The sequence below is a fragment of the Macaca nemestrina genome, chromosome 8, assembly GCF_043159975.1.
Source record: "Macaca nemestrina isolate mMacNem1 chromosome 8, mMacNem.hap1, whole genome shotgun sequence".
Lineage (NCBI taxonomy): Eukaryota > Metazoa > Chordata > Mammalia > Primates > Cercopithecidae > Macaca > Macaca nemestrina.
Window position 1 is genome coordinate 97,406,265 of NC_092132.1, and position 14,318 is coordinate 97,420,582.

Genomic DNA, 14,318 nt, shown 5'->3' on the forward strand with positions numbered 1-14,318 from the left:
AGGCCAAGGCAGGTGGATCACCTGAGGGCAGGAGTTTGACACCAGCCTGGTCAACATGGTAAAACCCATCTCTACTAAAAATACAAACCTGTCTCTACTAAAACTTCTCCTGAGGCAGGAGAATCGCATGAGCCCAGGAGGCAGAGGTTGCGGTGAGCTGAGATCACGCCACTGCACTTCAGCCTGGGTGACAGAGCAAGACTCTGTCTCAAAAAAAAAAAAAAAAAAAAATCAGGATTATTGGGCCAGGTGTGCTGGTTCATGCCTGTAATCCCAACACTTTGGGAGACTGAAATGGGCAAATCACTTGAGTTCGACACCAGCCTGGTCAACACTGTGAAACCCTGTCTCTACTAAAAATACAAAAAATTAGCTGGGAGGCTGGGTGTGGTAGCTCACGCCTGTAATCCCAGCACTTTGAGAGGCTGAGGCAGGCGGATCATTTGAGGTCAGGAGTTTGAGACCAGCCTGGCCAACATGATGAAACCCCATCTCTACTAAAAATACAAAAGAATTAGCCAGGCATGGTGGCGTGCGCCTGTAGTCCCAGCTACCTGGGAGGCTGAGGCAGGAGAATCAGTTGAACCCGGGAGGCGGAGGTTGCAGTAAGCCAAGACTGCGCCACTGCACTCCAGCCTGGGGGAGAGAGCAAGACTGCATCTCAAAAAATAATAATAATAATAATTAGCTGGGCATGGTGGTATGCACCTGTAGTTCCAGATACTCAGGAGGCTAAGGCGGGAGGATCACTTGAACAGGGAGCAGAGGTTGTAGTAAGCCAAGATCACGCCACTACACTCCATTTTGGGTGACAGAGTCCGACTCTGTCTCAAAATAAATAAATAAATACAAATAATAAAAAATCAGGATATTGATGACCTCTGGGCAAAGAGAAAGTGGCCTAGGACTTAGAAGGGAAAATAGGACTTTAAATGTACTCGAAATGTTCTATTTCCAAAAAACAATCTGAAGCAAGAATTTATTAGAATGTGAACAGCCAGGGTGAGTACATGTATATTCACATATTTTTCTGGTGTTTGAAATATTTAAAAAAAAAAGGGAGGATTGGGCGGGTGGAGCCAAAAAAAAGGCGTGGGGAGGACATTACAAAAGAGAGACAGAATGCTGGGCAATGTTTGGGGACTGCAACTGAGTATGAGAGTAAAGAGTCAGAAATGGCCTGGAAGGGGCACCCTTAGCAATTCAGCCTTTATCTGCAGTAATGAGGATTCAGGGAGGACATAAACTTCACTTTGCTGCAACGTGGGAATGGATTGGGAGGTAAGAGGAGGAGAAAAGTATCAGCTGTTATTAAAGGCCAAGAAAGAGGATGAAGTGCTAAGCACTCAGTTGACTGAGAAAGTTGTGGTTCATTTTATTGTTGTAATTATTTGGTTTTATTTATTTATTTCCATTTAAACAGCACCAAATGTCTACTGTGAGCCAGAGAATTGTGGCTAGGCCCCTGATCTTGCCGTGATAGTCGAAGTCCTGCTCTTGTGGAGCTTAACGTTCAGCAGCGCATCAAGACACAGAAACCACGATTAGAGTAGGAGAAGCGAGAAAAAGGAGGTAACAGCATAAAGTGAGAGTTTTGCTCTACTAAGAACCTAACTAGATGACTGAGCAAAGTGTTTTCTTTGTATACTTTGCATACTTTGACTAAACCATATCAGTGATATATATACAACTTTTTGTCTACCCCAGTATATCTCAATGACCAACACACAAGAGTCTAGCACAGGAAGGCAACCCACTGCCCTGGGTAGAAGAGGCAAAAGAAAGGAGAAATCCTATCGCCTTGCCTCCATCCCCCACCTCTATCCCTAGTCAGAATTCCTGCTGAAACACATTATTTCTAAAGCCTTAGCCTTTCATAAACTGATTCTAAAAGAAACAATCTATCCCTCTGATGCCCAAAATGTCACTTCCTAAGACTTCATAACCCATATATGTATTTTTCATTTTAGAGACAGAGTCTTGCTCTTGTCGCCCAGGACAGAGTGCAATGGCACGATCTTGGCTCACTGCAACCTTTGCCTCCGGGTTTCAAGTGATCCTCCTGCCTCAGCCTCCAGAGTAGCTGGGATTACAGGTGCTTGCCACAATGCCTGGCTAATTTTTGTATTTTTAGTAGAGACGGGGTTTCGCCATGTTGGCCAGGCTGGTCTCAAACTCCTGACCTCGTGATCCGCCCGCCTCGGCCTCCCAAAGTGTTGGGATTACAGGCGTGAGCCACTACGCCTGGCCAACCCTTATATATATTATCTGTCATGAGTCAAGAATCTGGATACCACAAATACCCTGAGATTTGATCTATACATTCTATGCACACAATGAAACATCACATGTACCCCACAAAATATGTAAAATATTACATATCAACATCACTTGAAAAAATAGTTTTGAGTCGGCTGGGCGGTGGCTCATGCCTGTAATCCCAGCATTTGGGAGGCCGAGGCGAGTAGATCATGAGATCAGGAGTTCAACACCAGCCTAGCCAAGATGGTGAAACCCCATCTCTACTACAGATACAAAAAATTAGCCGGGCGTGATAGTACGTGCCTGTAATCCAAGCTACTCGGGAGGCTGAGGCAGGAGAATCGCTTGAACCCGGGCAGCAGAGGTTGCAGTGAGCCAAGACCACGCCACTGCACTCCTTCCTCAGCAACAGACTGAGACTCTGTCTCAAAAAAAAAAAAAAAATACATATATATATACATACACACACACACTTTTTTTTTGAGTCAAGAATCGTTATACTCTGTACCAAATTAAAGATGGCCACAAATTCTTTGCTTTTCCTCCCACTAATAGGTGAAGTCTGATTTTCCTCCTTTAATCTTCCTTCATTTTATTTGGAACACTACTTAAGAACATCATACATGACCCTATCCTAAGATGTTTTTTTAAAAAAATTGGCCAGGTGTAGTGGCTCACGCCTGTAATCTTAACACTTTGGGACACCAAGGTGGGAGGATCGCTTGAGCCCAGGAGTTCAAGACGAGCCTGAGCAACATGGCAAAACCCCATCTCTACAAAAAATGCAAAAATTAGTCAGGCGTGGTGGCGCACATCTGTAGTCTGAGCTGCTCTGGAGGTTAACGTAGGAGGATCACTTGAGCCTGGGAGGTAGAGGTTTCAGTGAGCCATGTTTGTTCATGCCACTGCACTCTAGCCTGGGTGACAGAGTGAGACTCGGTCTTGGAAAATAAAAAAAGAAATTAAAGGCAAAGGGAGAAAAGTAATAATTACAAGGCACACAACTTTCAATTTTTTTTTTTTTTTTGAAATGGAGTCTCACCCTGTCACCCAGGCTACAGTGCAGTGGCATGATCTCAGCTCACTGCATGAGTTTAAGTGATTCTCCTGCTTCAGCCTCCTGAGTAGCTGGGATTACAGGCGCCCACCACAATGCCCGGCTAATTTCCGTATTTTTAGTAGAGACGGGGTTTCATCATGTTTCCAGGCTGGTCTCGAACTCCTGACCTCAAGTGATCCACCCACCTTGGCTTCCCAAAGTGCTGGGATTACAGGCGTGAGCCACTGCGCCAGGCACAGGCTAATTTTTTAAACTATTTTTTAAAACTCTGTATCAGCTGGGCACAGTGGCTCATGCCTATAATCCCACACTTTGGGTGGCCAAGGGGGTGGACCACTTGAGGTCAGGAGTTCAAGAGGAGCCTAGCCAACACAGTAAAAGCCCCTTTCTACTAAAAATACAAAAATTAGCTGGTCATGGTGGCACATGCCTGTATGCCCAACTATTCGGGAGGCTGAGGCAGGAGAATTGCTTGAACCCCAGAGGCGGAGGTTGCGGTGAGCTGAGATAGTGGCACTGCACTCCAGCCTGGGTGACAGAGCAAGAACCTGTCTCAAAAAACAAAAACCCTGCCAGGCGCAGTGGCTCACGCCTGTCATCCCAGCACTTTGGGAGGCTGAGGCGAGCAGATCACCTGAGGTTGGGAGTTCTAGACCAGCCTGACCAACATGGAGAAACCCCATCTCTACTAAAAATACAAAAAATTAGCCTGGCATGGTGGTGCATGCCTGTAGTCCCAGCTCCTGCAGAGGTTGAGGCAGGAGAATCACCTGAACCCGGGAGGTGGACGTTGCAGTGAGCCAAGATCATGCCACTGTACTCCAGCCTGGGAGACAGAATGAGACCCAGTCTCAAAAAAAAAAAAAAAAAAAAAGCACACACACATATATATACACACACACATATATATACACACACATATATACATACACATATATGTATACACACACACACATATAAAAAACAAGAATTTTTAAATATGTAGTATGATTTGACTTAAATGCTACTGTGTGAAATTTCCCCTCAGGACAAAACACCAGGGCGCAGAATGTCTGCAGAGTGCTGTGAGCCATCCTCCACCCTCCAGACCCAGGCGCACCCCTCCTCCCCTTGAAGCTGCACAGGCCTTCCTACCTGTTTTATCAATAGAATAGGGAAGCAGTGGCAGGGCGTGGTGGCTCATGCCTGTAATCCCAGCACTTTGGGAGGCCAAGGTGGGCAGATCACCTGAGGTTAGGAGTTTGTGACCAGCCTGTCCAACATGGTGAAACCCCATTTCTACTAAAAATACAAAAAAAAAAAAATTAGCTGGGTATGGTGGTGCACACCTGTAGTCCAGCTACTTTGGAGGCTGAGGCACAAGAATCGCTTGAACCTGGGAGGCAGAAGTAGCAGTGAGCCGAGACTGTGCCACTGCACTACAGCCTGGGTGACACAGTGAGACTCTGCCTCCAAAAAAAGAATAAACAGGGAAGCAGCAACGCTAGGCCAGTTCTGGCACTCGCTTGTAAGAGGAATGCTAACTTCTGCTTTCGTTCTTTTGGAAAACAACTGTCATGTAAGAATTCTGAACACCCTGACACCACCAGGATGTGAGGAAGTCCTAACTGGCCACGTGCAGAGGCTGCAGGGAGGGGGAGCAAGGCATCCTAGGCAATAAGCCTATCCCTTCACCAGCTTGATGCAACCACATGATTGATTCTAAGTGAAACCAGCAGAACCACCCAGTCAACACCCATATTATGAGAAAAAAATCAGTCATCGTTTGAAGCCACAGAATTTTGATATAATTTGTTACACAGCAATAGATAAATGAAGGGAGGGGGGTTGGAAAAGCAATCTGAACAAAAATGTTTATTTGGCAGTGCAAAAACTTAAAGAAGTCAATTGGTATACATTCAGACAAACTATGTCACATAATTTAAAACATTATATAAAGTCATTTAAACTACATGAATTATATTAATTGTGTATAAGTTAAAAAAAAAAAAAAAGGAGTGGGGGAGACCTAATAGCAACACATATATTTTGATCATAATTATAAAAAAACTCTCATATATACAACAGTATGGATACAAAGACAACCTACAATTGACATTTTAAATTCATTGGGACTGTGGAATCTTTCAAAAAAGAAAACAGGATGACTGTGGTGGCTCACGTCTGTAATCCCAGCACTTTGGAAAGCCAAGGCAGGGGGATCACGAGGTCAGGAGTTCCAGACCAGCCTGGCCAACATAGTGAAACCCCATCTCTACTAAAAATACAAAAAAATTAGCCAGACACGGTGGCAGGAACCTGTAATTCCAGCTACTCGGGAGGCTGAGGCAGGAGAATCGCTTGAACCCAGGAGGTGGAGGTTGCAGTGAGCCAAGATGGCGCCACTGCACTCCAGCCCGGTGACAGTGCGAGACTCCGTCTCCAAAAAAACAGAGGTCAAATATGAAGACAGAATAAAAACAGTGGTTACCAAGGTTGGGGCTGGAAAGGAAATAGGGAGCTGTAGATCAATGGATACAAAATAGTAGGTATGTAGGATGAACAAGTCTGCAGATCTAATGATCTGCAGAACAGCCTTGAGGACTTCCTTCTTTTTTTTGCAACAGGGTCTCCCTCTATTGCCCAGGCTAGAGCACAGTGGCTCAATCAAAGCTCACTGCAGCCTCGTCCACCTGGACTCAAGCAATCCTCCCACCTTAGCCTCCCAAGTAGCTAGGACTATAGGCGCGTGCCAACATGTGAGGTAATTTTTGTATTTTTTGTAGAGAGGGAGTTTTGCCATGTTGCCCAGGCTGGTCTTGAACTCCTGGGCTCAAATGATCGGCCCGCCTCAGCCTCCCAAAGTGCTAAGATTACAGATATGAGCCCGCACCCAGCCATGAGGACTTTTAGTAAGAGTTTGCTATGGTCAGGATTTTTGCTCTTGCCACAGGAAGGAAAAACAGGTAACTGTAAGATGATGGATACGTTAATTTGATTCACTACAGTAACCATTTTACTATATGTCTCATAACATGATATATATACCTTAAACACACACAATAAATTTTATTTTAAAAAAACAAGAAATGAGCCAGGTGTGGTGGCTCATGCCCATAGTCCCAGCACTTGGGAGGTCAAGGCAGGAGGATCACTTAAGTCCAGGAGTTCGAGAACAGCCTGGCCAACATGGTGAAACCCCATCTCTACTAAAAATACAAAAATTAGCCAGCATGGTGGTGAAAGCCTATAATCCCAGTTACTCAGGTGGCAGAGGCAGGAGAATCACTTGAATCCGGGAGGCAGAGGTTGCAATGAGCTGACATCACACCACTGCACTCCAGCCTGGGCAACAGAGACCATCTCAGGAAAAAAAAAAAGAAAAAGAAAAAAAAAATCACTGAGTCTTTCTGCCTTATAAAGTTGTTAGAATATTTGAAGACACTAAGAAAAGTCAAGTCTTTTCAAGCAAATGAGTCCTTCATGTGATAACTTTATTCTGCCTTGTGCTCTGGATGGTATGCCCCTGCTCCTTTCAAGGCATCCTCGGTGGAATTCCTTGCTGAGTGGGTCTGCCATCCTATCCGCTTTTAACATTCATCCAGCAAAGTAATGAGTGTGAATCATAAGCCCCATCACAGTTCTACACTCAGGAAAACTGTTCCAGAATCCTAACTGGGCCCATAACCCCACTGGCTGTTTCAAAAACATCAGTTACAACCCCACTCTCAAGAACACTATTTGTTGACATTAATAATGTCAATAATGTCAATAATACACAATTATTGACATCAAAGCATATGCTGGGCTGTGTGTGCATGGGTGTCTGTGTGTTTGTTTTGAGACAGGGACTCTGTCGCCATGGCTGAAGTGCAGTGGTGCAATCATGGCTCACTACAGCCTCAAACTCCTAGGCCTTCCATGTCAGCCTCCAGAGTAGCTGGGACTGCAGGCATGCACCGCCACATCCAGCTAATTTTTAAAATATTTTTAGTAGAGACAAGGTCTTGCTAGGTTGCCCAGGCTGGTCGCAAACTCCCAGGCTCAAGGGGTCCTCCTGCCTCAGCCTCCCAAAGTGCTGAGACTATAGGTGTGAGCCCCATGCCCAGCTACATTTTTTCTGAACTTTAAAATTGAAATACATCCATCATTCAGACACTGTGAATTTATACAAATAGATTTAATATTAAAAACTATATTTACATAATTCACCAAAAAACATCAGAAGGTGATATTCTTTTGCTGAAGTGAAGGTTTACCAGATAAACCAATTTTCAACTTTAGCCTCCAAAATATTTCAAAAAATTGTATGAGATTAAAAACATATTTCAATAGAACATATTTAAGTTTAAATTGATCACAACTGTTTAGTATTCAGATAATAAATGAGAACACATGTCAGTATGTTTGTAGAATCCAGTATTTGAAATTATATATTCACCTCAATGTGGGCATCTTAACAGTTTTTTTAAATACTGTCTTTCATCAAATCTAAGATGGCATAACCAATTACATGATACTATAATTTAAAAAAATTTTTAAACTCTACCAATTAAACTATAACACATATATCCATTTTGGATATTTAAATGTTTTAGAATTGATGAAATATAGTAGATAAAAATGTAATTTATAAAAACAAACTTTACTCACACCTGTAATCCCAGCACTATGGGAGGCCAAGGCGGGTAGATCACGAGGTCAGGAGATTGAGACCATCCTGGCTAACATGGTAAAACCCCGCCTCTACTAAAAATACAAAAAAATTAGCCAGGAGTGGTGGCATGCATCTCTACTCGGGAGGCTGAGGCAGAAGAATCACTTGAACTTGGGAGGTGGAGGTTGCAGTGAGCCAAGATCACATCACTGCACTCCAGCCTGGGTGACAGAGCGAAACTCCATCTCAAAAAAGAAAAAAAAAAAAAATTCAAGTCAAACTTTGTACATCTGAAGCATCTGTACTACACTTTCAAACACAAGTGGAAAAACCTCTGGATTAGAGGATTTCCAAAGTATTTCAATGCTGTGGTGTGGAGAACACATTATATACAGGAGAAATTAATCATACTACTGTTATTCTTTAGGTTGTAACCAAAACCACCCTGCCCCTAGCCACTGCCAAAAAAATCACCACCTATATGAAGAGTTCATTTAGAATCTATTTGTTAGATACTAACTCAGCTAGATAAGGGGAAAATAAGCAGCTTCATGATTTTAGATTTAATGAATATATGTGACTAAAATATTATTTTAGTAGTTTTACTTCAGAAAAGCAAACTAAAAATAAGACAGTGAAATATTACAATCTACAAAAAGGAAAGGCTGGTTTTTCTAGCAGAGGGAGGGGATTGTTTCTTTGTTTTGAGAGAGAGTCTTGCTCTGTCACCCAGGCTGGAGTGCAGTGGCACCATCTCAGCTCACTGAAACCTCTGCCTCCTGGATTCAAGGGCTTCTCCTGGCTCAGCCTCCCAAGTAGGTGGGATTACAGGTGCCTGCCACCACACCTGGCTAATTTTTATTTTTGTGTTTTTGGGTTTTTTTCTTTTTTTCTTTTTTTTTTTTTGAGACAGAGTCTTGCTCTGTGGCCCAGGCTGGAGGACAATGGTGCAATCTCAGCTCACTGCAACCTCCACTACCCAGGTTCACGTGATTCTCCCACCTCAGCCTGCCAAACAGCTGAGACTACAGGCATGTACCACCACTCCTGGCTAATTTTTGTATTTTTAGTAGAGACGGGGTTTCACCATGTTGGCCAGGCTGGTCTCAAACTCCTGACTTCAAATGATCCGCCCACCTCAGCCTCCCAAAGTGCTGGGATTTCAGGAGTGAGCCGCCATGCCTAGCCAGTTTTTGTTTTGTTTTTTGTTTTTGAGACAGGGTCTCACTCTGTCACCCAGGCTGGAGTGCACAATCTCAGCTCACTGCAACCTCCACCTCCCAGCCTTAAGCAATTCTCCCACCTCAGCCCCGAAAGTAGCTGGGACCATAGGCGCATGCCACCACATCCAGCTAATTTTTGTATTTGTAGTAGAGATGGGGTTTCGTCATGTTGCCCAGGCTGGTCTCGAACTCCTGGGCTCAAGTGATCCGCCCGCCTAGGCCTCCCAACGTGCTGGGATTAGAAGCATGAGCCACTGCGCCCAGCCTGAAAAGCTAGGTTTTATTTGAGCCATTTATTTTCTCATTATTAAATCCCTGACACAGAAAGACACTGTACCACAGAAAATGATGACACAACAGGCACTCGATAAACACCTGGTGAATTTATGGCAAATGCTTGCTTTTAATCTTTCTCTCAATATATACAAACTGACAGCAGATGTTGCTGATACTGAACACAGAATCCTTTCCCCAGGACATTACTATCTAGTGGGGAAGACAGTCATGTAAGTGAATACATTCAAATATAATGCAGCAAGTTATTGCAGAAGATTTCACCTGGATACACTACAGATATCCCAATGAGATAAGCCAATGAATGTAGTAGTTACTTCACATTCTCCAGTAAGGTAGCTAAGAATGTTTATTGCAGAACTATGAAGGGAGACTTCCCTTAGAATACACTAGAGAGTGGAAGAAAGTTAAATAAGCTAATATATTCTGGTTCCTCTCTAGTTTTAATTTCTAAGTAAAATTAGGATGGCATGCACTTTAAAAGATGTGAGGTCTTCTGACAGAGACTATTAAATGGGCATAACTGCTCACCTGTGAGTCCAGGAAGCTGTAACTGGCTTCCAGTCAGAAAGCCATATTAAGCAAAATAAACAGATATCTCTCCATATCACTGTTTATGAGGTAAAAACTTGAGAAAACCAAAGACTTCTCAATAACATAAGTATTTCCTCTGAGGACATAACAATTTACATCAGTACTGTTTCGTAAACAACAATCAATAATTTAGGTAGCAGATGACACTGGCATGAAGAGCAGTACACCAAGCAACGCACTGTCTGTACTTTTCGAGAACATTCCAATGCATAAATTGAAAAACCTCTGGCATAATTATACTACTTCCAAAGAATAAACTGTTTACAGTATGCGTGGTATCTGGCTATTGAACTTTTTTTAGTGAGATTAAACTTCACCTGGCCAGGTGAAGCTCAGACTCCTGCCCTTCTGTCATACAGTAATCATAACTAGAGCATCAACTAGAACTCACAGTATTTCATGGAGTTGTTTTTATTCATTTATATTTTAGTTTCTGACCATATTCTGCATGAAACATGATTCTCTGATGTTTGTGTGTTCATTTTAGAGACAGGGTCTTACTCTGTTGCCCAGGCTGGAGGGCAGTGGTACAAACACGTCTCACTGCAGCCTCGAACTCCTGGGCACAAGTGATCCTCCTGCCTTAGCCTCCTCTGAAGCTGGAACTACAGGCACACACCACTATGCCCAGCTAATTTTTTTCTTTTTTTGTAGCGACAGGGTCTCGGTATGTTGCCCAGGCTGCTCTCGAACTCCTGACCTCAAGTGATCTGCCTACCTTGGCCTCCTACTGCACCCGGCCTGAAACATTATTGTTTTTAAAACAAAGAACCAGTTAGGTGATGAGCTACATACAAAAAGCCAGAATCTGCATTTTAATGAAGTAGAAAAAAATAAAGTGGTCTTCATCAAAATTTTAAACTTTTGGGTTTCAAAGGACAACATCAAGAAAGTGAAGACAATCTACAGAATGAAAGAAAATATTTGCAAACCATGTATCTGATAAAAGACTTGTATCCAGAATATATAAAGGTCTCCAATAACTCAACAATAAAAAGACAAACAGGCCGGGCGTGGTGGCTCAAGCCTGTAATCCCAGCACTTTGGGAGGCTGAGACGGGCGGATCACGAGGTCAGGAGATCGAGACCATCCTGGCTAACACGGTGAAACACCGTCTCTACTAAAAAATACAAAAGATTAGCCGGGCGAGGTGGCGGGCGCCTGTAGTCCCAGCTACTCCGGAGGCTGAGGCAGGAGAATGGCCTAAACCCGGGAGGCGGAGCTTGCAGTGAGCTGAGATCCGGCCACTGTACTCCAGCCTGGGGACAGAGCGAGACTCTGTCTCAAAAAAAAAAAAAAAAAGACAAACAGCCCAATTTAAAAATGGGTAAAGGGGTCGGGTGCAGTGGCTCACACCTGTAATCCCAACACTTTAGGAGGCCAAGGTAGGCAGATCACTTGAGGTCAGGAGTTTGAGACAAGCCTGGCCAACATGGTGAAACTCCGTCTCTACTAAAAACTACAAAAAAATTAGTTGTGTTGGTCTGGGCGCAGTGGCTCACGCCTGTAATTCCAGCACTTTGGGAGGCCGAGGTGGGCGGATCACTTGAGGTCAGGCTGAGACCAGCCTGACCAACTTGGCAAAATCCAGTCTCTACTAAAAATACAAAAATTAGACAGGCATGGTAGTGCAGGCTTGTCATCCAAGTTACTTGGGAGGCTGAGGCAGGAGGATCACTTGAACCCAAGAGGCTGAGGTTGCAGTGGACTGAGATCACACCACTGCACTCCAGCCTGGGCGATAGAGCGAGACTCCATCCCAAAAAAAAAGAAAAAGAAGAAGTCTCCCTTTGGAAAACAGCCTAGCAGTTCCTCAAACAGCTAAACATAGTTAACACGTGACCCAGCAATTCCACTCCTAGGTATCTACGAAAAAAACCTTGTACGTAAATGTTTACAGCAGCCTTATTCCCAATAGCCAAATGGTGGAAAACACCACCAAAATGATGAATGAATAAACAAAATGTGGTGTATCCAATGCAGTGGAATATTCTTCACCCGTAAAAACATGTAAATACTGATACATGCTATATAACATGGATGACCCTTAAAAACATTATGCTAAGTGAAAGAAGCCAGTCACAAAAAACCACATAATATATGACTCTACACATATGAAAGTACAGAATGGGTAAATCTATTGAGACAGATTATAGTAGCCAGGGGCTGAGGTTTGGGGGTATAGGACAGTGACAGTTAAAGGGTACAGGGTTTCTTTCTGAGGTGATAAAAATATTCTAAAATGACCACAGTTGTATACATGTGTGAACATGCCAGAAATCAGTGAATTGTATACTTTAAATAGACAACTATATGGTATGTGAATTATATCTCAGTAAAGTTGTTTTGAAAAAACAGCTCCCTGAAACCAAATTCAATATTCATCTATAACTCCATCTACCAAAAGTTCAGCTTTCTTAGGAAGCAACCCTCAAAGGTGTGGTCAAATCCTAGAGGAAACTGGCCCTTTTCTATAGAACTTCAGATTTTAGTAACCACTTCATAAGCCCTAGAGAGAATAAGAAGCCCAGGTTACATAGCTGTTATCCAGTCTTCCCAGTTCCAAAACTCCTCGAACCAAGTTCTTCCTACCTGATAATATACAGTCTTATCTAGAGGCAGCCTACTTGGGGAAGTAGGTAAAAGGAAGAATGAAACGAAAAGGAAGGAAGGAAGGGAGGGAGGGAGGGAGGGACGGAGGGACGGAGGGAGGAAGGAAGGAAGGAAGGAAGGAAGGAAGGAAGGAAGGAAGGAAGGAAGGAAGGAAGGGTACTAAATGTTCTAAGGGTCACTTTTGGAATAACAGATGCAATACTAAAATGTTTAGGACAACTCATCAGGTTGTAAATTCTACCTCTGATACAGAGGTAAGTTTCTATCAAACACTTACAACACTCCCAGTAACCTCCCTTTCCCTCCCCTCCCTTAGATAAACCTCAGATAGAAAATCCAGAGCTGGGCGCGGTGGCTCACGCCTGTAATCCCAGCACTTTGGGAGGCAGAGGCAGGCGGATCACGAGGTCAGGAGATCGAGACCATCCTGGCTAACACGGTGAAACCCCATCTCTACTAAAAATACAAAACAATTAGCCGGTGCTGCCCGGCGCCTGTAGTCCCAGCTACTCAGGAGGCTGAGGCAGGAAAATGGCGTGAACCCGGGAGGCGGAGCTTGCAGTAAGCGGAGATGGCACCACTGCACTCCAGCCTGGGCGACAGAGCAAGACTCGTCTCAAAAAAAAAAAAAAAAAGAAAATCCAGATTTAGGCCAGGCACGGTGGCTCACGCCTATAATCCCAACACTTTGAGAGGCCAAGGCAGGCCGATCACTTGAGGTCAGGAGTTCAAGACCAGTCTGGTCAACATGGTGAAACCCTGTCTCTACTAAAATACAAAAAAAAAATCAGCTAGGCATGGTGGCGCACACCTCTAATCCCAGCTACTCATGAGGCTGAGGCAGGAAAATTGCTTGAACCCTGCACAAGTTGCAGTGAGCTGAGATCACACCACTGCACTTCAGCCTGGATGACAGAGACTCCATCTCAAAAAAAAAAAATCACAGATTTATAACCACCACTGACTGGCCGGGCATGGTGGCTCACGCCTGTAATTCCAGCACTTTGGGAGGCCAAGGCAGGTGGATCATGAGGTTAGGAGAGCGAGACCATCTCCTGGCTAACACGGTGAAACTCCATCTCTACTAAAACTACAAGAAGTTAGCCGGGCATGGTGGCACACGCCTGTAGTCCCAGCAACTCGGGAGGCTGAAGCTGGAGAATCGCTTGAACCCAGGAGGCAGAGGTTGCAGTGAGCTGAGAGTGCACCACTGCATTCCAGCCCGGGCAACAGAGCAAGACTCGTTCTAAAAAAAAAAAAAAAAAAAAAAAAAAATCACTAAGGGAATAATTAATATATATGTATTTACCCGCAATACCAAATATGTGCTTACAAAAAAGACTGATGTGAATATTGACCAGCATTTAGCCACTAAAATCGCTTTTTCTAAATTTTTGTTACTTATTTCAATACAATCCTTCACACCTTAAAAGAACACGGAGTTTTAATAATCTATTAATGCCTTCAGACTCTATCAAGTATTTTGTCTTGATCCTTAACGGCATTTATCTGTAAAATAACATCTCTGGGTTTCCAGGAAATAAAAACAACCAACCCATACATAGGACACAGTCTGATACAGAAGCAGTATTTAAGAATTTTTTTTTTTTTTTTTTGAGACGAAGTTTAGCTCTT

The 14,318-nt window shown here is 43.6% G+C and overlaps 1 protein-coding gene across 4 annotated transcripts in view; it reads right to left on the reverse strand.

The window, feature by feature from the left end:
• Nucleotides 1-14,318, reverse strand: part of LOC105495690 (ubiquitin conjugating enzyme E2 V2) — a 55,679-nt gene that overhangs the window by 25,309 nt on the left and 16,052 nt on the right. The window contains exon 1 of one of the 4 annotated variants that reach the window (XM_071068287.1): nucleotides 2,566-2,588. The exons of the other annotated variants lie outside the window; for them this stretch is intronic. The gene's annotated coding sequence lies outside the window, so the exon portion shown is untranslated. Of the gene's footprint in view, nucleotides 1-2,565; nucleotides 2,589-14,318 lie in introns of those variants that run through there. 4 annotated transcript variants of the gene reach the window in all.